Below are 24,639 nucleotides of genomic sequence, written 5' to 3' on the forward strand. Positions count from 1 at the left end.
AGAAAAGTCCGCATGGTGCTTATTGTTTTCAATGCCGATGCAATCTTTGTGTTTCATCAACACTCTGAAGTTCCACAGATTACAGAATGCCTCCAGATGTGCTTCGGAAACTACTACTAGTCTTCCAGTGTACGATCAAAGCGTAGACAGTTTAAGACATTCCTCCCATGGAGAAAAGTCCGCATGGTGCTTATTGTTTTCAATGCCGATGCAATCTTTGTGTTTCATCAACACTCTGAAGTTCCACAGATTACAGAATGCCTCCAGATGTGCTTCGGAAACTACTACTAGTCTTCCAGTGTACGATCAAAGCGTAGACAGTTTAAGACATTACTCCCATGGAGAAAAGTTCGCATGGTGCTTATTGTGTTCAATGCCGATGCAATTTTTGTGTTTCATCAACACTCTGAAGGTCCTCAGATTACAGAATGCATCCAATTGTGCTTCCGAAACTAACACTAGTCTTCCAGTGTACGATCAAAGCGTAGACAGTTTAAGACATTATTCCCATGGAGATAAGTCCGCATGGTGCTTATTGTGTTCAATGCCGATGCAATTTTTGTTTTTCATCAACACTCTGAAGGTCCACAGATTACAGAATGCCTCCAGATGCGCTTCGGAAACTACTACTAGTCTTCCAGTGTACGATCAAAGCGTAGACAGATTAAGACATTCCTCCCATGGAGAAAAGTCCGCATGGTGCTTATTGTTTTAAATGCCGATGCAATCTTTGTGTTTCATCAACACTCTGAAGTTCCACAGATTACAGAATGCCTCCAGATGTGCTTCGGAAACTACTACTAGTCTTCCAGAGTACGATCAAAGCGTAGACAGTTTAAGACATTACTCCCATGGAGAAAAGTTCGCATGGTGCTTATTGTGTTCAATGCCGATGCTATTTTTGTGTTTCATCAACACTCTGAAGGTCCACATATTACAGAATGCATCCTGATGTGCTTCGGAAACTACTACTCGTCTTCCAGTGTACGATCAAAGCGTAGACTGTTTAAGACATTACTCCCATGGAGAAAAGTTCGCATGGTGCTTATTGTGTTCAATGCCGATGCAATTTTTGCGTTTCATCGACACTCTGAAGGTCCACTGATTACAGAATGCATTAAGATGTGTTTCGGAAACTACTACTAGTCTTCCAGTGTACGATCAAAGCGTAGACAGTTTAAGACATTACTCCCATGGAAATAAGTCCGCATGGTGCTTATTGTGTTCAATGCCGATGCAATTTTTGTGTTTCATCGACATTCTGAATGTCCACAAATTACAGAATGCCTCCAGATGTGCTTCGGAAACTACTACTAGTCTTCCATCGAACGATAAAAGCGTAGACAGTTTGTGACATTACTCCCATGGGGAAAAGTCCACATTGTGCTCATTGTGTTCAATGCCGATGCAATTTTTGTTTTTCATCAACACTCTGAAGTTCCACAGATTACAGAATGCCTCCAGATGCGCTTCGGAAACTACTACTAGTCTTCCAGTGTACGATCAAAGCGTAGACAGAAATACTCTCATGGAGAAGAGTCCGCATTGTGCTTATTGTGTTCAATGCCGATGCAATTTTTGTGTTTCATCGACACTCTGAAGGTCCACAGATTACAGAATGCATTACGATGTGTTTCGGAAACTACTATTAGTCTTCCAGTGTACCATCAAAGCGTAGACAGTTTAAGACATTACTCCCTTGGAGAAAAGTCCGCATGGTGCTTATTGTGTTCAATGCCGATGCAATTTTTGTGTTTCATCAACACTCTGAAGGTCCACAGATTACAGAATGCCTCCAGATGTGCTTCGGAAACTACTTCTAGTCTTCCAGTGTACGATCAAAGCGAAGACAGTTTAAGACATTACTCCCATGGAGATAAGTCCGCATGGTGCTTATTGTGTTCAATGCCGATTCAATTTTTGTGTTTCATCAACATTCTGAATGTCCACAAATTACAGAATGCATCCAGATGTGCTTCGGAAACTACTGCTAGTCTTCCATCGAACGACCAATTGTACACAGTTTATGACATTACTCCCATGGGGAAAAGTCCGCATGGTGCTTATTGTGTTCAATGCCGATTCAATTTCTGTGTTTCATCAACACTCTGAAGGTCCACAGAATACAGAATGCCTCCAGATGTGCTTCGGAAGCTACTACTAGTCTTCTAGTGTACGATCAAAGCGTAGACAGTCTAAGACATTACCCCCATAGAGAAAATTCCGCATGGTGCTTATTGTGTTCAATGCCGAAGCAATTTTTGTGTTTCATCAACACTCTGAAGGTCCAAAGATTACAGAATCCCTCCAGATGTGCTTTGGAAACTAGTTCTAGTCTTCCAGTGTACGATCAAATCGTAGACAATTTAAGACATTACTCCCATGGAGAAAAGCCGGCATGGTGCTTATTGTGTTCAATGCCGATGCAAATTTTGTGTTTCATCAACATTCTGAATGTCCAAAAATTACAGAATGCATCCAGATGTGCTTTGGAAACTACTACTAGTCTTCCATCGAACGATCAAACGTAGACAGTTTATGACATTACTCCCATGGGGAAAAGTCCGCATGGTGCCTATTGTGTTCAATGCCGATGCAATGTTTGTGTTTCATCAACACTCTGAAGGTTTACAGATTACAGAATGCCTCCAGATTTGCTTCGGAAACTACTACTAGTCTTCCAGGGAACGATCAAAGCGTAGACAGTTTAAGACATTACTCCCATGGAGAAAAGTCCGCATTGTGCTTATTGTGTTCAATGCCGATGCAATTTTTGCGTTTCATCGACACTCTGAAGGTCCACAGATTACAGAATGCATTAAGATGTGTTTCGGAAACTACTACTAGTCTTCCAGTGTACGATCAAAGCGTAGACAGTTTAAGACATTACTCCCATGGAGATAAGTCCGCATGGTGCTTATTGTGTTCAATGCCGATGCAATTTTTGTGTTTCATCAACACTCTGAAGGTCCACAGATTACAGAATGCCTCCAGATGTGCTTCGGAAACTACTTCTAGTCTTCCAGTGTACGATCAAAGCGAAGACAGTTTAAGACATTACTCCCATGGAGAAAAGTCCGCATGGTGCTTATTGTGTTCAATGCCGATTCAATTTTTGTGTTTCATCAACATTCTGAATGTCCACAAATTACAGAATGCATCCAGATGTGCTTCGGAAACTACTGCTAGTCTTCCATCGAACGATCAAACGTACACAGTTTATGACATTACTCCCATGGGGAAAAGTCCGCATGGTGCTTATTGTGTTCAATGCCGATTCAATTTCTGTGTTTCATTAACACTCTGAAGGTCCACAGATTACAGAATGCCTCCAGATGTGCTTCGGAAGCTACTATTAGTCTTCCAGTGAACGATCAAATCATAGACAGTTTAAGACACTACTCCCATGGAGAAATATCCGCATGGTGCTTATTGTGCTCAATGCCGATGCAATTTTTGTGTTTCATCAACACTCTGAAGGTCCTCAGATCACAGAATGCATCCTGATGTGCTTCGGAAACTACTACTCGTCTTCCAGTGTACGATCAAAGCGTAGACAGTTTGAGACATTACTCCCATGGAGAAAAGTTCACATGGTGCTTATTGTGTTCAATGCCGATGCTATTTTTGTGTTTCATCAACACTCTGAAGGTCCACAGATTACAGAATGCTTATAGATATGCTTCGGAAACTACTACTAGTCTTCTAGTGTACGATCAAAGCGTAGACAGTCTAAGACATTACCCCCATAGAGAAAATTCCGCATGGTGCTTATTGTGTTCAATGCCGAAGCAATTTTTGTGTTTCATCAACACTCTGAAGGTCCACAGATTACAGAATGCCTCCAGATGTGCTTTGGAAACTAGTTCTAGTCTTCCAGTGTACGATCAAATCGTAGACAGTTTAAGACATTACTCCCATGGAGAAAAGTCCGCATGGTGCTTATTGTGTTCAATGCCGATGCAAATTTTGTGTTTCATCAACATTCTGAATGTCCAAAAATTACAGAATGCATCCAGATGTGCTTTGGAAACTACTACTAGTCTTCCATCGAACGATCAAACGTAGACAGTTTATGACATTACACCCATGGGGAAAAGTCCGCATGGTGCCTATTGTGCTCAATGCCGATGCAATTTTTTTCTTTCATCAACACTCTAAAGGTTTACAGATAACAGAATGCCTCCAGATGCGCTTCGGAATCTACTACTAGTCTTCCAGTGTACGATCAAAGCGTAGACAGTTTAAGACATTACTCCCATAGAGAAAAGTCCGCATGGTGCTTATTGTGTTCAATGCCGATGCAATTTTTGTGTTTCATCAACACTCTGAAGGTCCACAGGTTACAGAATGCCTCCGGATGTGCTTCGGAAACTACTACTAGTCTTCCAGTGTACGATCAAAGCGTAGGCAGTTTAAGACATTACTCCCATGGAGAAAAGTCCGCATGGTGCTTATTGTGATAAATGCCGATGCAATTTTTGTGTTTCATCAACACTCTGAAGGTCCACAGATTACAGAATGCCTCCAGATATGCTTCAGAAACTACTACTAGTCTTCCAGTGTACGATCAAAGCGTAGACAGTTTAAGACATTACTCCCATGGAGAAAAATCCGCATGGTGCTTATTGTGTTCAAAGTCGATGCAATTTTTGTGTTTCATCAACACTCTGAATGTCCACAGATTACAGAATGCATCCAGATGTGCTTCGGAAACTACTATTAGTCTTCCAGTGAACGATCAAAGCGTAGACAGTTTAAGACATGACTAACATGGGGAAAAGTCCTCATGGTGCTTATTGTGTTCAATGCCGATTCAATTTCTGTGTTTCATCAACACTCTGAAGGTCCACAGATTACAGAATGCCTCCAGATGTGCTTTGGAAGCTACTACTAGTCTTCCAGTGAACGATCAAAGCATAGACAGTTTAAGACACTACTCCCATGGAGAAAAGTCCGCATGGTGCTTAATGTGCTCAATGCCGATGCAATTTTTGTGTTTCATCAACACTCTGAAGGTCCTCAGATTACAGAATGCATCCTGATGTGCTTCGGAAACTACTACTCGTCTTCCAGTGTACGATCAAAGCGTAGACAGATTAAGACATTACTCTCATGGAGAAAAGTCCGCATTGTGCTTATTGTGTTCAATGCCGATGCAATTTTTGTGTTTCATCGACACTCTGAAGGTCCACAGATTACAGAATGCATTACGATGTGTTTCGGAAACTACTATTAGTCTTCCAGTGTACCATCAAAGCGTAGACAGTTTAAGACATTACTCCCTTGGAGAAAAGTCCGCATGGTGCTTATTGTGTTCAATGCCGATGCAATTTTTGTGTTTCATCAACACTCTGAAGGTCCACAGATTACAGAATGCCTCCAGATGTGCTTCGGAATCTACTTCTAGTCTTCCAGTGTACGATCAAAGCGAAGACAGTTTAAGACATTACTCCCATGGAGAAAAGTCCGCATGGTGCTTATTGTGCTCAATGCCGATGCAATTTTTGTGTTTCATCAACACTCTGAAGGTCCTCAGATTACAGAATGCATCCTGATGTGCTTCGGAAACTACTACTCGTCTTCCAGTGTACGATCAAAGCGTAGACAGTTTGAGACATTACTCCCATGGAGAAAAGTTCACATGGTGCTTATTGTGTTCAATGCCGATGCTATTTTTGTGTTTCATCAACACTCTGAAGGTCCACAGATTACAGAATGCTTATAGATGTGCTTCGGAAACTACTACTAGTCTTCTAGTGTACGATCAAAGCGTAGACAGTCTAAGACGTTACCCCCATAGAGAAAATTCCGCATGGTGCTTATTGTGTTCAATGCCGAAGCAATTTTTGTGTTTGATCAACACTCTGAAGGTCCACAGATTACAGAATGCCTCCAGATGTGCTTTGGAAACTAGTTCTAGTCTTCCAGTGTACGATCAAATCGTAGACAGTTTAAGACATTACTCCCATGGAGAAAAGTCGTCATGGTGCTTATTGTGTTCAATGCCGATGCAAATTTTGTGTTTCATCAACATTCTGAATGTCCAAAAATTACAGAATGCATCCAGATGTGCTTTGGAAACTACTACTAGTCTTCCATCGAACGATCAAACGTAGACAGTTTATGACATTACTCCCATGGGGAAAAGTCCGCATGGTGCCTATTGTGTTCAATGCCGATGCAATTTTTTTCTTTCATCAACACTCTAAAGGTTTACAGATAACAGAATGCCTCCAGATGCGCTTCGGAATTTACTACTAGTCTTCCAGTGTACGATCAAAGCGTAGACAGTTTAAGACATTACTCCCATAGAGAAAAGTCCGCATGGTGCTTATTGTGTTCAATGCCGATGCAATTTTTGTGTTTCATCAACACTCTGAAGGTCCACAGGTTACAGAATGCCTCCGGATGTGCTTCGGAAACTACTACTAGTCTTCCAGTGTACGATCAAAGCGTAGGCAGTTTAAGACATTACTCCCATGGAGAAAAGTCCGCATGGTGCTTATTGTGATAAATGCCGATGCAATTTTTGTGTTTCATCAACACTCTGATGGTCCACAGATTACAGAATGCCTCCAGATATGCTTCAGAAACTACTACTAGTCTTCCAGTGTACGATCAAAGCGTAGACAGTTTAAGACATGACTAACATGGGGAAAAGTCCTAATGGTGCTTATTGTGTTCAATGCCGATTCAATTTCTGTGTTTCATCAACACTCTGAAGGTCCACAGATTACAGAATGCCTCCAGATGTGCTTTGGAAGCTACTACTAGTCTTCCAGTGAACGATCAAAGCATAGACAGTTTAAGACACTACTCCCATGGAGAAAAGTCCGCATGGTGCTTAATGTGCTCAATGCCGATGCAATTTTTGTGTTTCATCAACACTCTGAAGGTCCTCAGATTACAGAATGCATCCTGATGTGCTTCGGAAACTACTACTCGTCTTCCAGTGTACGATCAAAGCGTAGACAGTTTAAGACATTACTCCCATGGAGAAAAGTTCGCATGGTGCTTATTGTGTTCAATGCCGATGCTATTTTTGTGTTTCATCAACACTCTGAAGGTCCACAGATTACAGAATGCATCCTGATGTGCTTCGGAAACTACTACTCGTCTTCCAGTGTACGATCAAAGCGTAGACTGTTTAAGACGTTACTCCCATGGAGAAAAGTTCGCATGGTGCTTATTGTGTTCAATGCCGATGCAATTTTTGTGTTTCATCAACACTCTGAAATTCCTCAGATTACAGAATGCATCCAATTGTGCTTCCGAAACTAATACTAGTCTTCCAGTGTACGATCAAAGCGTAGACAGTTTAAGACATTATTCCCATGGAGAAAAGTCCGCATGGTGCTTATTGTGTTCAATGCCGATGCAATTTTTGTGTTTCATCAACACTCTGAAGGTCCACAGATTACAGAATGCCTCCAGATTTGCTTCGGAAACTACTACTAGTCTTCCAGGGAACGATCAAAGCGTAGACAGTTTAAGACATTACTCCCATGGAGAAACGTCCGCATTGTGCTTATTGTGTTCAATGCCGATGCAATTTTTGTGTTTCATCGACACTCTGAAGGTACACAGATTACAGAATGCATTAAGATGTGTTTCGGAAACTACTACTAGTCTTCCAGTGTACGATCAAAGCGTAGACAGTTTAAGACATTACTCCCATGGAGATAAGTCCGCATGGTGCTTATAGTGTTCAATGCCGATGCAATTTTTGTGTTTCATCGACATTCTGAATGTCCACAAATTACAGAATGCCTCCAGATGTGCTTCGGAAACTACTTCTAGTCTTCCATCGAACGATAAAAGCGTAGACAGTTTGTGACATTACTCCCATGGGGAAAAGTCCACATTGTGCTTATTGTGTTCAATGCCGATGCAATTTTTTTTTTCATCAACACTCTGAAGGTCCACAGATTACAGAATGCCTCCAGATGCGCTTCGGAAACTACTACTAGTCTTCCAGTGTACGATCAAAGCGTAGACAGATTAAGACATTACTCCCATGGAGAAAAGTCCGCATGGTGCTTATTGTTTTCAATGCCGATGCAATCTTTGTGTTTCATCAACACTCTGAAGTTCCACAGATTACAGAATGCCTCCAGTTGTGCTTCGGAAACAACTACTAGTCTTCCAGTGTACGATCAAAGCGTAGACAGTTTAAGACATTACTCCCATGGAGAACAGTCCGCATTGTGCTTATTGTGTTCAATGCCGATGCAATTTTTGTGTTTCATCAACACTCTGAAGGTCCACAGATTACAGAATTCCTCCAGATGCGCTTCGGAAACTACTACTAGTCTTCCAGTGTACGATCAAAGCGTAGACAGATTAAGACATTACTCTCATGGAGAAAAGTCCGCATTGTGCTTATTGTGTTCAGTGCCGATGCAATTTTTGTGTTTCATCGACACTCTGAAGGTCCACAGTTTACAGAATGCATTACGATGTGTTTCGGAAACTACTATTAGTCTTCCAGTGTACCATCAAAGCGTAGACAGTTTAAGACATTACTCCCTTGGAGAAAAGTCCGCATGGTGCTTATTGTGTTCAATGCCGATGCAATTTTTGTGTTTCATCAACACTCTGAAGGTCCACTGATTACAGAATGCCTCCAGATGTGCTTCGGAAACTACTTCTAGTCTTCCAGTGTACGATCAAAGCGAAGACAGTTTAGTCATTACTCCCATGGAGAAAAGTCCGCATGGTGCTTATTGTGCTCAATGCCGATTCAATTTTTGTGTTTCATCAACACTCTGAAGGTCCACAGATTACAGAATGCATCCAGATATGCTTCAGAAACTAATACTAGTCTTCCAGTGTACGATCAAAGCGTAGACCGTTTAAGACATTACTCCCATGGAGAAAATTCCGCATGGTGCTTATAGTGTTCAATGCCGATGCAATTTTTGTGTTTCATCAACACTCAGAAGGTCCACAGATTACAGAATGCATCCAGATGTGCTTCGGAAACTACTACTAGTCTTCCAGTGTACGATCAAATCGTAGACAGTTTAAGACATTACTCCCATGGAGAAAAGTCGTCATGGTGCTTATTGTGTTCAATGCCGATGCAAATTTTGTGTTTCATCAACATTCTGAATGTCCAAAAATTACAGAATGCATCCAGATGTGCTTTGGAAACTACTACTAGTCTTCCATCGAACGATCAAACGTAGACAGTTTATGACATTACTCCCATGGGGAAAAGTCCGCATGGTGCCTATTGTGTTCAATGCCGATGCAATTTTTTTCTTTCATCAACACTCTAAAGGTTTACAGATAACAGAATGCCTCCAGATGCGCTTCGGAATTTACTACTAGTCTTCCAGTGTACGATCAAAGCGTAGACAGTTTAAGACATTACTCCCATAGAGAAAAGTCCGCATGGTGCTTATTGTGTTCAATGCCGATGCAATTTTTGTGTTTCATCAACACTCTGAAGGTCCACAGGTTACAGAATGCCTCCGGATGTGCTTCGGAAACTACTACTAGTCTTCCAGTGTACGATCAAAGCGTAGGCAGTTTAAGACATTACGCCCATGGAGAAAAGTCCGCATGGTGCTTATTGTGATAAATGCCGATGCAATTTTTGTGTTTCATCAACACTCTGATGGTCCACAGATTACAGAATGCCTCCAGATATGCTTCAGAAACTACTACTAGTCTTCCAGTGTACGATCAAAGCGTAGACAGTTTAAGACATGACTAACATGGGGAAAAGTCCTAATGGTGCTTATTGTGTTCAATGCCGATTCAATTTCTGTGTTTCATCAACACTCTGAAGGTCCACAGATTACAGAATGCCTCCAGATGTGCTTTGGAAGCTACTACTAGTCTTCCAGTGAACGATCAAAGCATAGACAGTTTAAGACACTACTCCCATGGAGAAAAGTCCGCATGGTGCTTAATGTGCTCAATGCCGATGCAATTTTTGTGTTTCATCAACACTCTGAAGGTCCTCAGATTACAGAATGCATCCTGATGTGCTTCGGAAACTACTACTCGTCTTCCAGTGTACGATCAAAGCGTAGACAGTTTAAGACATTACTCCCATGGAGAAAAGTTCGCATGGTGCTTATTGTGTTCAATGCCGATGCTATTTTTGTGTTTCATCAACACTCTGAAGGTCCACAGATTACAGAATGCATCCTGATGTGCTTCGGAAACTACTACTCGTCTTCCAGTGTACGATCAAAGCGTAGACTGTTTAAGACGTTACTCCCATGGAGAAAAGTTCGCATGGTGCTTATTGTGTTCAATGCCGATGCAATTTTTGTGTTTCATCAACACTCTGAAATTCCTCAGATTACAGAATGCATCCAATTGTGCTTCCGAAACTAATACTAGTCTTCCAGTGTACGATCAAAGCGTAGACAGTTTAAGACATTATTCCCATGGAGAAAAGTCCGCATGGTGCTTATTGTGTTCAATGCCGATGCAATTTTTGTGTTTCATCAACACTCTGAAGGTCCACAGATTACAGAATGCCTCCAGATTTGCTTCGGAAACTACTACTAGTCTTCCAGGGAACGATCAAAGCGTAGACAGTTTAAGACATTACTCCCATGGAGAAACGTCCGCATTGTGCTTATTGTGTTCAATGCCGATGCAATTTTTGTGTTTCATCGACACTCTGAAGGTACACAGATTACAGAATGCATTAAGATGTGTTTCGGAAACTACTACTAGTCTTCCAGTGTACGATCAAAGCGTAGACAGTTTAAGACATTACTCCCATGGAGATAAGTCCGCATGGTGCTTATAGTGTTCAATGCCGATGCAATTTTTGTGTTTCATCGACATTCTGAATGTCCACAAATTACAGAATGCCTCCAGATGTGCTTCGGAAACTACTTCTAGTCTTCCATCGAACGATAAAAGCGTAGACAGTTTGTGACATTACTCCCATGGGGAAAAGTCCACATTGTGCTTATTGTGTTCAATGCCGATGCAATTTTTTTTTTCATCAACACTCTGAAGGTCCACAGATTACAGAATGCCTCCAGATGCGCTTCGGAAACTACTACTAGTCTTCCAGTGTACGATCAAAGCGTAGACAGATTAAGACATTACTCCCATGGAGAAAAGTCCGCATGGTGCTTATTGTTTTCAATGCCGATGCAATCTTTGTGTTTCATCAACACTCTGAAGTTCCACAGATTACAGAATGCCTCCAGTTGTGCTTCGGAAACAACTACTAGTCTTCCAGTGTACGATCAAAGCGTAGACAGTTTAAGACATTACTCCCATGGAGAACAGTCCGCATTGTGCTTATTGTGTTCAATGCCGATGCAATTTTTGTGTTTCATCAACACTCTGAAGGTCCACAGATTACAGAATTCCTCCAGATGCGCTTCGGAAACTACTACTAGTCTTCCAGTGTACGATCAAAGCGTAGACAGATTAAGACATTACTCTCATGGAGAAAAGTCCGCATTGTGCTTATTGTGTTCAGTGCCGATGCAATTTTTGTGTTTCATCGACACTCTGAAGGTCCACAGTTTACAGAATGCATTACGATGTGTTTCGGAAACTACTATTAGTCTTCCAGTGTACCATCAAAGCGTAGACAGTTTAAGACATTACTCCCTTGGAGAAAAGTCCGCATGGTGCTTATTGTGTTCAATGCCGATGCAATTTTTGTGTTTCATCAACACTCTGAAGGTCCACTGATTACAGAATGCCTCCAGATGTGCTTCGGAAACTACTTCTAGTCTTCCAGTGTACGATCAAAGCGAAGACAGTTTAGTCATTACTCCCATGGAGAAAAGTCCGCATGGTGCTTATTGTGCTCAATGCCGATTCAATTTTTGTGTTTCATCAACATTCTGAATGTCCACAAGTTACAGAATGCATCCAGATGTGCTTCGGAAACTACTGCTAGTCTTCCATCGAACGATCAAACGTACACAGTTTATGACATTACTCCCATGGGGAAAAGTCCGCATGGTGCTTATTGTGTTCAATGCCGATGCAATTTTTTTGTTTCATCAACACTCTGAAGGTCCACAGGTTACAGAATGCCTCCGGATGTGCTTCGGAAACTACTACTAGTCTTCCAGTGTACGATCAAAGCGTAGGCAGTTTAAGACATTACTCCCATGGAGAAAAGTCCGCATGGTGCTTATTGTGATAAATGCCGATGCAATTTTTGTGTTTCATCAACACTCTGAAGGTCCACAGATTACAGAATGCCTCCAGATATGCTTCAGAAACTACAACTAGTCTTCCAGTGTACGATCAAAAACGTAGACAGTTTAAGACATTACACCCATGGAGAAAAGTCCGCATGGTGCTTATTGTGTTCAAAGTCGATGCAATTTTTGTGTTTCATCAACACTCTGAATGTCCACAGATTACAGAATGCATCCAGATGTGCTTCGGAAACTACTATTAGTCTTCCAGTGAACGATCAAAGCGTAGACAGTTTAAGACATGACTAACATGGGGAAAAGTCCTCATGGTGCTTATTGTGTTCAATGCCGATTCAATTTCTGTGTTTCATCAACACTCTGAAGGTCCACAGATTACAGAGTGCCTCCAGATGTGCTTCGGAAGCTACTACTAGTCTTCCAGTGAACGATCAAAGCTTAGACAGTTTAAGACACTACTCCCATGGAGAAAAGTCCGCATGGTGCTTAATGTGCTCAATGCCGATGCAATTTTTGTGTTTCATCAACACTCTGAAGGTCCTCAGATTACAGAATGCATCCTGATGTGCTTCGGAAACTACTACTCGTCTTCCAGTGTACGATCAAAGCGTAGACAGTTTAAGACATTACTCCCATGGAGAAAAGTTCGCATGGTGCTTATTGTGTTCAATGCCGATGCTATTTTTGTGTTTCATCAACACTCTGAAGGTCCACAGATTACAGAATGCATCCTGATGTGCTTCGGAAACTACTACTCGTCTTCCAGTGTACGATCAAAGCGTAGACTGTTTAAGACATTACTCCCATGGAGAAAAGTTCGCATGGTGCTTATTGTGTTCAATGCCGATGCAATTTTTGTGTTTCATCAACACTCTGAAATTCCTCAGATTACAGAATGCATCCAATTGTGCTTCCGAAACTAATACTAGTCTTCCAGTGTACGATCAAAGCGTAGACAGTTTAAGACATTATTCCCATGGAGAAAAGTCCGCATGGTGCTTATTGTGTTCAATGCCGATGCAATTTTTGTGTTTCATCAACACTCTGAAGGTCCACAGATTACAGAATGCCTCCAGATTTGCTTCGGAAACTACTACTAGTCTTCCAGGGAACGATCAAAGCGTAGACAGTTTAAGACATTACTCCCATGGAGAAACGTCCGTATTGTGCTTATTGTGTTCAATGCCGATGCTATTTTTGTGTTCCATCGACACTCTGAAGGTCCACAGACTACAGAATGCATTAAGATGTGTTTCGGAAACTACTACTAGTCTTCCAGTGTACGATCAAAGCGTAGACAGTTTAAGACATTATTCCCATGGAGATAAGTCCGCATGGTGCTTATAGTGTTCAATGCCGATGCAATTTTTGTGTTTCATCGACATTCTGAATGTCCACAAATTACAGAATGCCTCCAGATGTGCTTCGGAAACTACTTCTAGTCTTCCATCGAACGATAAAAGCGTAGACAATTTGTGACATTACTCCCATGGGGAAAAGTCCACATTGTGCTTATTGTGTTCAATGCCGATGCAATTTTTTTTTCATCAACACTCTGAAGGTCCACAGATTACAGAATGCCTCCAGACGCGCTTCGGAAACTACTACTAGTCTTCCAGTGTACGATCAAAGCGTAGACAGATTAAGACATTACTCCCATGGAGAAAAGTCCGCATGGTGCTTATTGTTTTCAATGCCGGTGCAATCTTTGTGTTTCATCAACACTCTGAAGTTCCACAGATTACAGAATGCCTCCAGATGTGCTTCGGAAACTACTACTAGTCTTCCAGTGTACGATCAAAACGTAGACAGTTTAAGACATTACTCCCTTGGAGAAAAGTCCGCATGGTGCTTATTGTGTTCAATGCCGATGCAATTTTTGTGTTTCATCAACACTCTGAAGGTCCTCAGATTACAGAATGCCTCCAGATTTGCTTCGGAAACTACTACTAGTCTTACAGGGAACGATCAAAGCGTAGACAGTTTAAGACATTACTCCCATGGAGAAACGTCCGCATTGTGCTTATTGTGTTCAATGCCTATTCTATTTTTGTGTTTCATCGACACTCTGAAGGTCCACAGATTACAGAATGCATTAAGATGTGTTTCGGAAACTACTACTAGTCTTTCAGTGTACGATCAAAGCGTAGACAGTTTAAGACATTACTCCCATGGAGATAAGTCCGCATGGTGCTTATAGTGTTCAATGCCGATGCAATTTTTGTGTGTCATCGACATTCTGAATGTCCACAAATTACAGAATGCCTCCAGATGTGCTTCGGAAACTACTTCTAGTCTTCCATCGAACGATAAAAGCGTAGACAGTTTGTGACATTACTCCCATGGGGAAAAGTCCACATTGTGCTTATTGTGTTCAATGCCGATGCAATTTTTTTTTTCATCAACACTCTGAAGGTCCACAGATTACAGAATGCCTCCAGATGCGCTTCGGAAACTACTACTAGTCTTCCAGTGTACGATCAAAGCGTAGACAGATTAAGACATTACTCCCATGGAGAAAAGTCCGCATGGTGCTTATTGTTTTCAATGCCGATGCAATCTTTGTGTTTCATCAACACTCTGAAGTTCCACAGATTACAGAATGCCTCCAGATGTGCTTCGGAAACTACTACTAGTCTTCCAGTGTACGATCAAAGCGTAGACAGTTTAAGACATTACTCCCATGGAGAACAGTCCGCATTGTGCTTATTGTGCTCAATGCCGATGCAATTTTTGTGTTTCATCAACACTCTGAAGGTCCACAGATTACAGAATTCCTCCAGATGCGCTTCGGAAACTACTACTAGTCTTCCAGTGTACGATCAAAGCGTAGACAGATTAAGACATTACTCTCATGGAGAAAAGTCCTCATTGTGCTTATTGTGTTCAATGCCGATGCAATTTTTGTGTTTCATCGACACTCTGAAGGTCCACAGATTACAGAATGCATTACGATGTGTTTCGGAAACTACTATTAGTCTTCCAGTGTACCATCAAAGCGTAGACAGTTTAAGACATTACTCCCTTGGAGAAAAGTCCGCATGGTGCTTATTGTGTTCAATGCCGATGCAATTTTTGTGTTTCATCAACACTCTGAAGGTCCACAGATTACAGAATGCCTCCAGATGTGCTTCGGAAACTACTTCTAGTCTTCCAGTGTACGATCAAAGCGAAGACAGTTTAGACATTACTCCCATGGAGAAAAGTCCGCATGGTGCTTATTGTGTTCAATGCCGATTCAATTTTTGTGCTTCATCAACATTCTGAATGTCCACAAATTACAGAATGCATCCAGATGTGCTTCGGAAACTACTGCTAGTCTTCCATCGAACGATCAAACGTACACAGTTTATGACATTACTCCCATGGGGAAAAGTCCGCATGGTGCTTATTGTGTTCAATGCCGATGCAATTTTTGTGTTTCATCAACACTCTGAAGGTCCTCAGATTACAGAATGCATCCTGATGTGCTTCGGAAACTACTACTCGTCTTCCAGTGTACGATCAAAGCGTAGACAGTTTGAGACATTACTCCCATGGAGAAAAGTTCACATGGTGCTTATTGTGTTCAATGCCGATGCTATTTTTGTGTTTCATCAACACTCTGAAGGTCCACAGATTACAGAATGCTTATAGATGTGCTTCGGAAACTACTACTAGTCTTCTAGTGTGCGATCAAAGCGTAGACAATTTAAGACATTACCCCCATAGAGTAAATTCCGCATGGTGCTTATTGTGTTCAATGCCGATGCAATTTTTGTGTTTCATCAACACTCTGAAGGTCCACAGATTACAGAATGCCTCCAGATGTGCTTCGGAAACTAATTCTAGTCTTCCAGTGTACGATCAAATCGTAGACAGTTTAAGACATTACTCCCATGGAGAAAAGTCGGCATGGTGCTTATTGTGTTCAATGCCGATGCAAATTTTGTGTTTCATCAACATTCTGAATGTCCAAAAATTACAGAATGCATCCAGATGTGCTTTGGAAACTACTACTGGTCTTCCATCGAACGATCAAATGTAGACAGTTTATGACATTACTCCCATGGGGAAAAGTCCGCATGGTGCCTATTGTGTTCAATGCCGATGCAATTTTTTTCTTTCATCAACACTCTAAAGGTCCACAGATTACAGAATGCCTCCAGATGCGCTTCGGAATCTACTACTAGTCTTCCAGTGTACGATCAAAGCGTAGACAGTTTAAGACATTTCTCCCATAGAGAAAAGTCCGCATGGTGCTTATTGTGTTCAATGCCGATGCAATTTTTGTGTTTCATCAACACTCTGAAGGTCCACAGGTTACAGAATGCCTCCAGATGTGCTTCGGAAACTACTACTAGTCTTCCAGTGTACCATCAAAGCGTAGGCAGTTTAAGACATTACTCCCATGGAGAAAAGTCCGCATGGTGCTTATTGTGATAAATGCCGATGCAATTTTTGTGTTTCATCAACACTCTGAAGGTCCACAGATTACAGAATGCCTCCAGATATGCTTCAGAAACTACTACTAGTCTACCAGTGTACGATCAAAGCGTAGACAGTTTAAGACATTACTCCCATGGAGAAAAGTCCGCATGGTGCTTATTGTGTTCAAAGTCGATTCAATTTTTGTGTTTCATCAACACTCTGAATGTCCACAGATTACAGAATGCATCCAGATGTGCTTCGGAAACTACTATTAGTCTTCCAGTGAACGATCAAAGCGTAGACAGTTTAAGACATGACTAACATGGAGAAAAGTCCGCATGGTGCTTATTGTGTTCAATGCCGATTCAATTTCTGTGTTTCATCAACACTCTGAAGGTCCACAGATTACAGAATGCCTCCAGATGTGCTTTGGAAGCTACTACTAGTCTTCCAGTGAACGATCAAATCCTATACAGTTTAAGACACTACTCCCATGAAGAAAAGTCCGCATGGTGCTTATTATGCTCAATGCCGATGCAATTTTTGTGTTTCATCAACACTCTGAAGGTCCTCAGATTACAGAATGCATCCTGATGTGCTTCGGAAACTACTACTTGTCTTCCAGTGTACGATCAAAGCGTAGACAGTTTCAGACATTACTCCCATGGAGAAAAGTTCGCATGGTGCTTATTGTGTTCAATGCCGATGCTATTTTTGTGTTTCATCAAGACTCTGAATGTCCACAGATTACAGAATGCTTATAGATGTGCTTCGGAAACAACTACTAGTCTTCTAGTGTACGATCAAAGCGTAGACAGTTTAAGACATTACTCCCATAGAGAAAATTCCGCATGGTGCTTATTGTGTTCAATGCCGATGCAATTTTTGTGTTTCATCAACACTCTGAAAGTCCTCAGATTACAGAATGGATCCAGATGTGCTTCCGAAACTACTACTAGTCTTCCAGTGTACGATCAAAGGGTAGACAGTTTAAGACATTATTCCCATGGAGAAAAGTTCGCATGGTGCTTATTGTGTTCAATGCCGATGCAATTATTGTGTTTCATCAACACTCTGAAGGTCCACAGATTACAGAATGCCTCCAGATGCGCCTCGGAAACTACTACTAGTCTTCCAGTGTACGATCAAAGCGTAGACAGTTTAAGACATTACTCCCATGGAGAAAAGTCCGCATGGTGCTTATTGTGCTCAATGCCGATGCAATTTTTGTGTTTCATCAACACTCTGAAGGTCCTCATATTGCAGAATGCATCCTGATGTGCTTCGGAAACTACTACTCGTCTTCCAGTGTACGAACAAAGCGTGGACAGTCTAAGACATTACTCCCATTTAGAAAAGTTCGCATGGTGCTTATTGTGTTCAATGTCGATGCTATTTTTGTGTTTCATCAACACTCTGAAGGACCACAGATTACAGAATGCCTCCAGATGCGCTTCGGAAACTACTACTAGTCTTCCAGTGTACGATCAAATCGTAGACAGTTTAAGACATTACTCCCATGGAGAAAAGTCCGCATTGTGCTTATTGTGTTAAATACCGATGCAATTTCTGTGTTTCATCAACACTCTGAAGGTCCACAGATTACAGAATGCATTAAGATGTGTTTCGGAAACTACTACTATTCTTCCAGTGTACGATCAAAGCGTAGACAGTTTAAGACATTACTCCCATGGAGATAAGTCCGCATGGTGCTTATTGTGTTCAATGCCGATGCAATTTTTGTGTTTCATCAACATTCTGAATGTCCACAAATTACAGAATGCATCCAGATGTGCTTTGGAAACTACTACTAGTCTTCCATCGAACGATCAAACGTACACAGTTTATGACATTACTCCCATGGGGAAAAGTCCGCATGGTGCTTATTGTGTTCAATGCCGATTTAATTTCTGTGTTTCATCAACACTCTGAAGGTCCATAGATTACAGAATGCCTCCAGATGTGCTTCGGAAGCTACTACTAGTCTTCCAGTGAACGATCAAATCATAGACAGTTTAAGACACTACTCCAATGGAGAAAAGTCCGCATGGTGCTTATTGTGCTCAATGCCGATGCAATTTTTGTGTTTCATCAACACTCTGAAGGTCCTCAGATTACAGAATGCATCCTGATGTGCTTCGGAAACTACTACTCGTCTTCCAGTGTACGATCAAAGCGTAGACTGTTTAAGACAATACTCCCATGGAGAAAAGTTCGCATGGTGCTTATTGTGTTCAATGCCGATGCAATTTTTGTGTTACATCAACACTCTGAAGGTCCTCAGATTACAGAATGCATCCAATTGTGCTTCCGAAACTAATACTAGTCTTCCAGTGTACGATCAAAGCGGAGACAGTTTAAGACATTATTCCCAAGGAGAAAAGTCCGCATGGTGCTTATTGTGTTCAATGCCGATGCAATTTTTGTGTTTCATCAACACTCAGAAGGTCCACAGATTACAGAATGCCTCCAGATTTGCTTCGGAAACTACTACTAGTCTTCCAGGGAACGATCAAAGCGTAGACAGTTTAAGACATTACTCCCATGGAGAAAAGTCCGCATTGTGCTTATTGTGTTCAATGCCGATGCAATTTTTGTGTTTCATCGACACTCTGAAGCTCCACAGATTACAGAATGCATTAAGATGTGTTTCGGAAACCACTACTAGTCTTCCAGTGTACGATCAAAGCGTAGACAGTTTAAGACATTACTCCCATGGAGATAAGTCCGCATGGTGCTTATTGTGTTCAATGCCGATGCAAATTTTGTGTTTCATCAACATTCTGAATGTCCAAAAATTACAGAATGCATCCAGATGTGCTTTGGAAACTACTACAGGTCTTCCATCGAACGATCAAATGTAGACAGTTTATGACATTACTCCCATGGGGAAAAGTCCGCATGGTGCCTATTGTGTTCAATGCCGATGCAATTTTTTTCTTTCATCAACACTCTAAAGGTCCACAGATTACAGAATGCCTCCAGATGCGCTTCGGAATCTACTACTAGTCTTCCAGTGTACGATCAAAGCGTAGACAGTTTAAGACATTTCTCCCATAGAGAAAAGTCCGCATGGTGCTTATTGTGTTCAATGCCGATGCAATTTTTGTGTTTCATCAACACTCTGAAGGTCCACAGGTTACAGAATGCCTCCAGATGTGCTTCGGAAACTACTACTAGTCTTCCAGTGTACCATCAAAGCGTAGGCAGTTTAAGACATTACTCCCATGGAGAAAAGTCCGCATGGTGCTTATTGTGATAAATGCCGATGCAATTTTTGTGTTTCATCAACACTCTGAAGGTCCACAGATTACAGAATGCCTCCAGATATGCTTCAGAAACTACTACTAGTCTACCAGTGTACGATCAAAGCGTAGACAGTTTAAGACATTACTCCCATGGAGAAAAGTCCGCATGGTGCTTATTGTGTTCAAAGTCGATTCAATTTTTGTGTTTCATCAACACTCTGAATGTCCACAGATTACAGAATGCATCCAGATGTGCTTCGGAAACTACTATTAGTCTTCCAGTGAACGATCAAAGCGTAGACAGTTTAAGACATGACTAACATGGAGAAAAGTCCGCATGGTGCTTATTGTGTTCAATGCCGATTCAATTTCTGTGTTTCATCAACACTCTGAAGGTCCACAGATTACAGAATGCCTCCAGATGTGCTTTGGAAGCTACTACTAGTCTTCCAGTGATCGATCAAATCCTATACAGTTTAAGACACTACTCCCATGAAGAAAAGTCCGCATGGTGCTTATTATGCTCAATGCCGATGCAATTTTTGTGTTTCATCAACACTCTGAAGGTCCTCAGATTACAGAATGCATCCTGATGTGCTTCGGAAACTACTACTTGTCTTCCAGTGTACGATCAAAGCGTAGACAGTTTCAGACATTACTCCCATGGAGAAAAGTTCGCATGGTGCCTATTGTGTTCAATGCCGATGCTATTTTTGTGTTTCATCAAGACTCTGAATGTCCACAGATTACAGAATGCTTATAGATGTGCTTCGGAAACAACTACTAGTCTTCTAGTGTACGATCAAAGCGTAGACAGTTTAAGACATTACTCCCATAGAGAAAATTCCGCATGGTGCTTATTGTGTTCAATGCCGATGCAATTTTTGTGTTTCATCAACACTCTGAAAGTCCTCAGATTACAGAATGCATCCAGATGTGCTTCCGAAACTACTACTAGTCTTCCAGTGTACGATCAAAGGGTAGACAGTTTAAGACATTATTCCCATGGAGAAAAGTTCGCATGGTGCTTATTGTGTTCAATGCCGATGCAATTATTGTGTTTCATCAACACTCTGAAGGTCCACAGATTACAGAATGCCTCCAGATGCGCTTCGGAAACTACTACTAGTCTTCCAGTGTACGATCAAAGCGTAGACAGTTTAAGACATTACTCCCATGGAGAAAAGTCCGCATGGTGCTTATTGTGCTCAATGCCGATGCAATTTTTGTGTTTCATCAACACTCTGAAGGTCCTCATATTGCAGAATGCATCCTGATGTGCTTCGGAAACTACTACTCGTCTTCCAGTGTACGAACAAAGCGTGGACAGTCTAAGACATTACTCCCATTTAGAAAAGTTCGCATGGTGCTTATTGTGTTCAATGTCGATGCTATTTTTGTGTTTCATCAACACTCTGAAGGTCCACAGATTACAGAATGCCTCCAGATGCGCTTCGGAAACTACTACTAGTCTTCCAGTGTACGATCAAATCGTAGACAGTTTAAGACATTACTCCCATGGAGAAAAGTCCGCATTGTGCTTATTGTGTTCAATGCCGATGCAATTTCTGTGTTTCATCAACACTCTGAAGGTCCACAGATTACAGAATGCATTAAGATGTGTTTCGGAAACTACTACTATTCTTCCAGTGTACGATCAATGCGTAGACAGTTTAAGACATTACTCCCATGGAGATAAGTCCGCATGGTGCTTATTGTGTTCAATGCCGATGCAATTTTTGTGTTTCATCAACATTCTGAATGTCCACAAATTACAGAATGCATCCAGATGTGCTTTGGAAACTACTACTAGTCTTCCATCGAACGATCAAACGTACACAGTTTATGACATTACTCCCATGGGGAAAAGTCCGCATGGTGCTTATTGTGTTCAATGCCGATTTAATTTCTGTGTTTCATCAACACTCTGAAGGTCCACAGATTACAGAATGCCTCCAGATGTGCTTCGGAAGCTACTACTAGTCTTCCAGTGAACGATCAAATCATAGACAGTTTAAGACACTACTCCAATGGAGAAAAGTCCGCATGGTGCTTATTGTGCTCAATGCCGATGCAATTTTTGTGTTTCATCAACACTCTGAAGGTCCTCAGATTACAGAATGCATCCTGATGTGCTTCGGAAACTACTACTCGTCTTCCAGTGTACGATCAAAGCGTAGACAGTTTAAGACATTAATCCCATGGAGAAAAGTTCGCATGGCGCTTATTGTGTTCAATGCCGATGCTATTTTTGTGTTTCATCAACACTCTGAAGGTCCACAGATTACAGAATGCATCCTGATGTGCTTCGGAAACTACTACTCGTCTTCCAGTGTACGATCAAAGCGTAGACTGTTTAAGACAATACTCCCATGGAGAAAAGTTCGCATGGTGCTTATTGCGTTCAATGCCGATGCAATTTTTGTGTTACATCAACACTCTGAAGGTCCTCAGATTACAGAATGCATCCAATTGTGCTTCCGAAACTAATACTAGTCTTCCAGTGTACGATCAAAGCGGAGGCAGTTTAAGACATTATTCCCAAGGAGAAAAGTCCGCATGGTGCTTATTGTGTTCAATGCCGATGCAATTTTTGTGTTTCATCAACACTCAGAAGGTCCACAGATTACAGAATGCCTCCAGATTTGCTTCGGAAACTACTACTAGTCTTCCAGGGAACGATCAAAGCGTAGACAGTTTAAGACATTACTCCCATGGAGAAAAGTCCGCATTGTGCTTATTGTGTTCAATGCCGATGCAATTTTTGTGTTTCATCGACACTCTGAAGCTCCACAGATTACAGAATGCATTAAGATGTGTTTCGGAAACCACTACTAGTCTTCCAGTGTACGATCAAAGCGTAGACAGTTTAAGACATTACTCCCATGGAGATAAGTCCGCATGGTGCTTATTGTGTTCAATGCCGATGCAATTTTTGTGTTTCATCGACATTCTGAATGTCCACAAATTACAGAATGCCTCCAGATGTGCTTCGGAAACTACTACCTGTCTTCCATCGAACGATAAAAGCGTAGAAAGTTTGTGACATTACTCCCATGGGGAAAAGTCCACATTGTGCCTATTGTGTTCAATGCCGATGCAATTTTTGTTTTTCATCAACACTCTGAAGATCCACAGATTACAGAATGCCTCCAGATGCGCTTCGGAAACTACTACTAGTCTTCCAGTGTACGATCAAAGCGTAGACAGATTAAGACATTCCTCCCATGGAGAAAAGTCCGCATGGTGCTTATTGTTTTCAATGCCGATGCAATTTTTGTGTTTCATCAACACTCTGAAGGTCCACAGATTACAGAATGCCTCCAGATGTGCTTCGGAAACTACTACTAGTCTTCCAGTGTACGATCAAAGCGTAGACAGTTTAAGACATTACTCCCATGGAGAACAGTCCGCATTGTGCTTATTGTGTTCAATGCCGATGCAATTTTTGTGTTTCATCAACACTCTGAAGGTCCACAGATTACAGAATTCCTCCAGATGCGCTTCGGAAACTACTACTAGTCTTCCAGTGTACGATCAAAGCGTAGACAAATTAAGACATTACTCTCATGGAGAAAAGTCCGCATTGTGCTTATTGTGTTCAATGCCGATGCAATTTTTGTGTTTCATCGACACTCTGAAGGTCCACAGATTACAGAATGCATTACGATGTGTTTCGGAAACTACTATTAGTCTTCCAGTGTACCATCAAAGCGTAGGCAGTTTAGGACATTACTCCCTTGGAGAAAAGTCCGCATGGTGCTTATTTTGTTCAATGCCGATGCAATTTTTGTGTTTCATCAACACTCTGAAGGTCCACAGATTACAGAATGCCTCCAGATGTGCTTCGGAAACTACTTCTAGTCTTCCAGTGTACGATCAAAGCGAAGACAGTTTAAGACATTACTCCCATGGAGAAAAGTCCGCATGGTGCTTATTGTGTTCAATGCCGATTCAATTTTTGTGTTTCATTAACATTCTGAATGTCCACAAATTACACAATGCCTCCAGATGTGCTACGGAAGCTACTACTAGTCTTCCAGTGAACGACCAAATCATAGACAGTTTAAGACACTACTCCCATGGAGAAAAGTCCGCATGGTGCTTATTGTGCTCAATGCCGATGCAATTTTTGTGTTTCATCAACACTCTGAAGGTCCTCAGATTACAGAATGCATCCTGATGTGCTTCGGAAACTACTACTCGTCTTCCAGTGTACGATCAAAGCGTTGACAGTTTGAGACATTACTCCCATGGAGAAAAGTTCACATGGTGCTTATTGTGTTCAATGCCGATGCTATTTTTGTGTTTCATCAACACTCTGAAGGTCCACAGATTACAGAATGCTTATAGATGTGCTTCGGAAACTAGTACTAGTCTTCTAGTGTACGATCAAAGCGTAGACAGTTTAAGACATTACCCCCATAGAGAAAATTACGCATGGTGCTTATTGTGTTCAATGCCGATGCAATTTTTGTGTTTCATCAACACTCTGAAGGTCCACAGATTACAGAATGCCTCTAGATGTGCTTCGGAAACTAGTTCTAGTCTTCCAGTGTACGATCAAATCGTAGACAGTTTAAGACATTACTCCCATGGAGAAAAGTCGGCATGGTGCTTATTGTGTTCAATGCCGATGCAAATTTTGTGTTTCATCAACATTCTGAATGTCCAAAAATTACAGAATGCATCCAGATGTGCTTTGGTAACTACTACTAGTCTTCCATCGAACGATCAAACGTAGACAGTTTATGACATTACTCCCATGGGGAAAAGTCCGCATGGTGCCTATTGTGTTCAATGCCGATGCA

This window comes from Schistocerca gregaria, chromosome 3 (genome assembly GCF_023897955.1).
Source record: "Schistocerca gregaria isolate iqSchGreg1 chromosome 3, iqSchGreg1.2, whole genome shotgun sequence".
NCBI classification, from domain to species: Eukaryota; Metazoa; Arthropoda; class Insecta; order Orthoptera; family Acrididae; genus Schistocerca; species Schistocerca gregaria.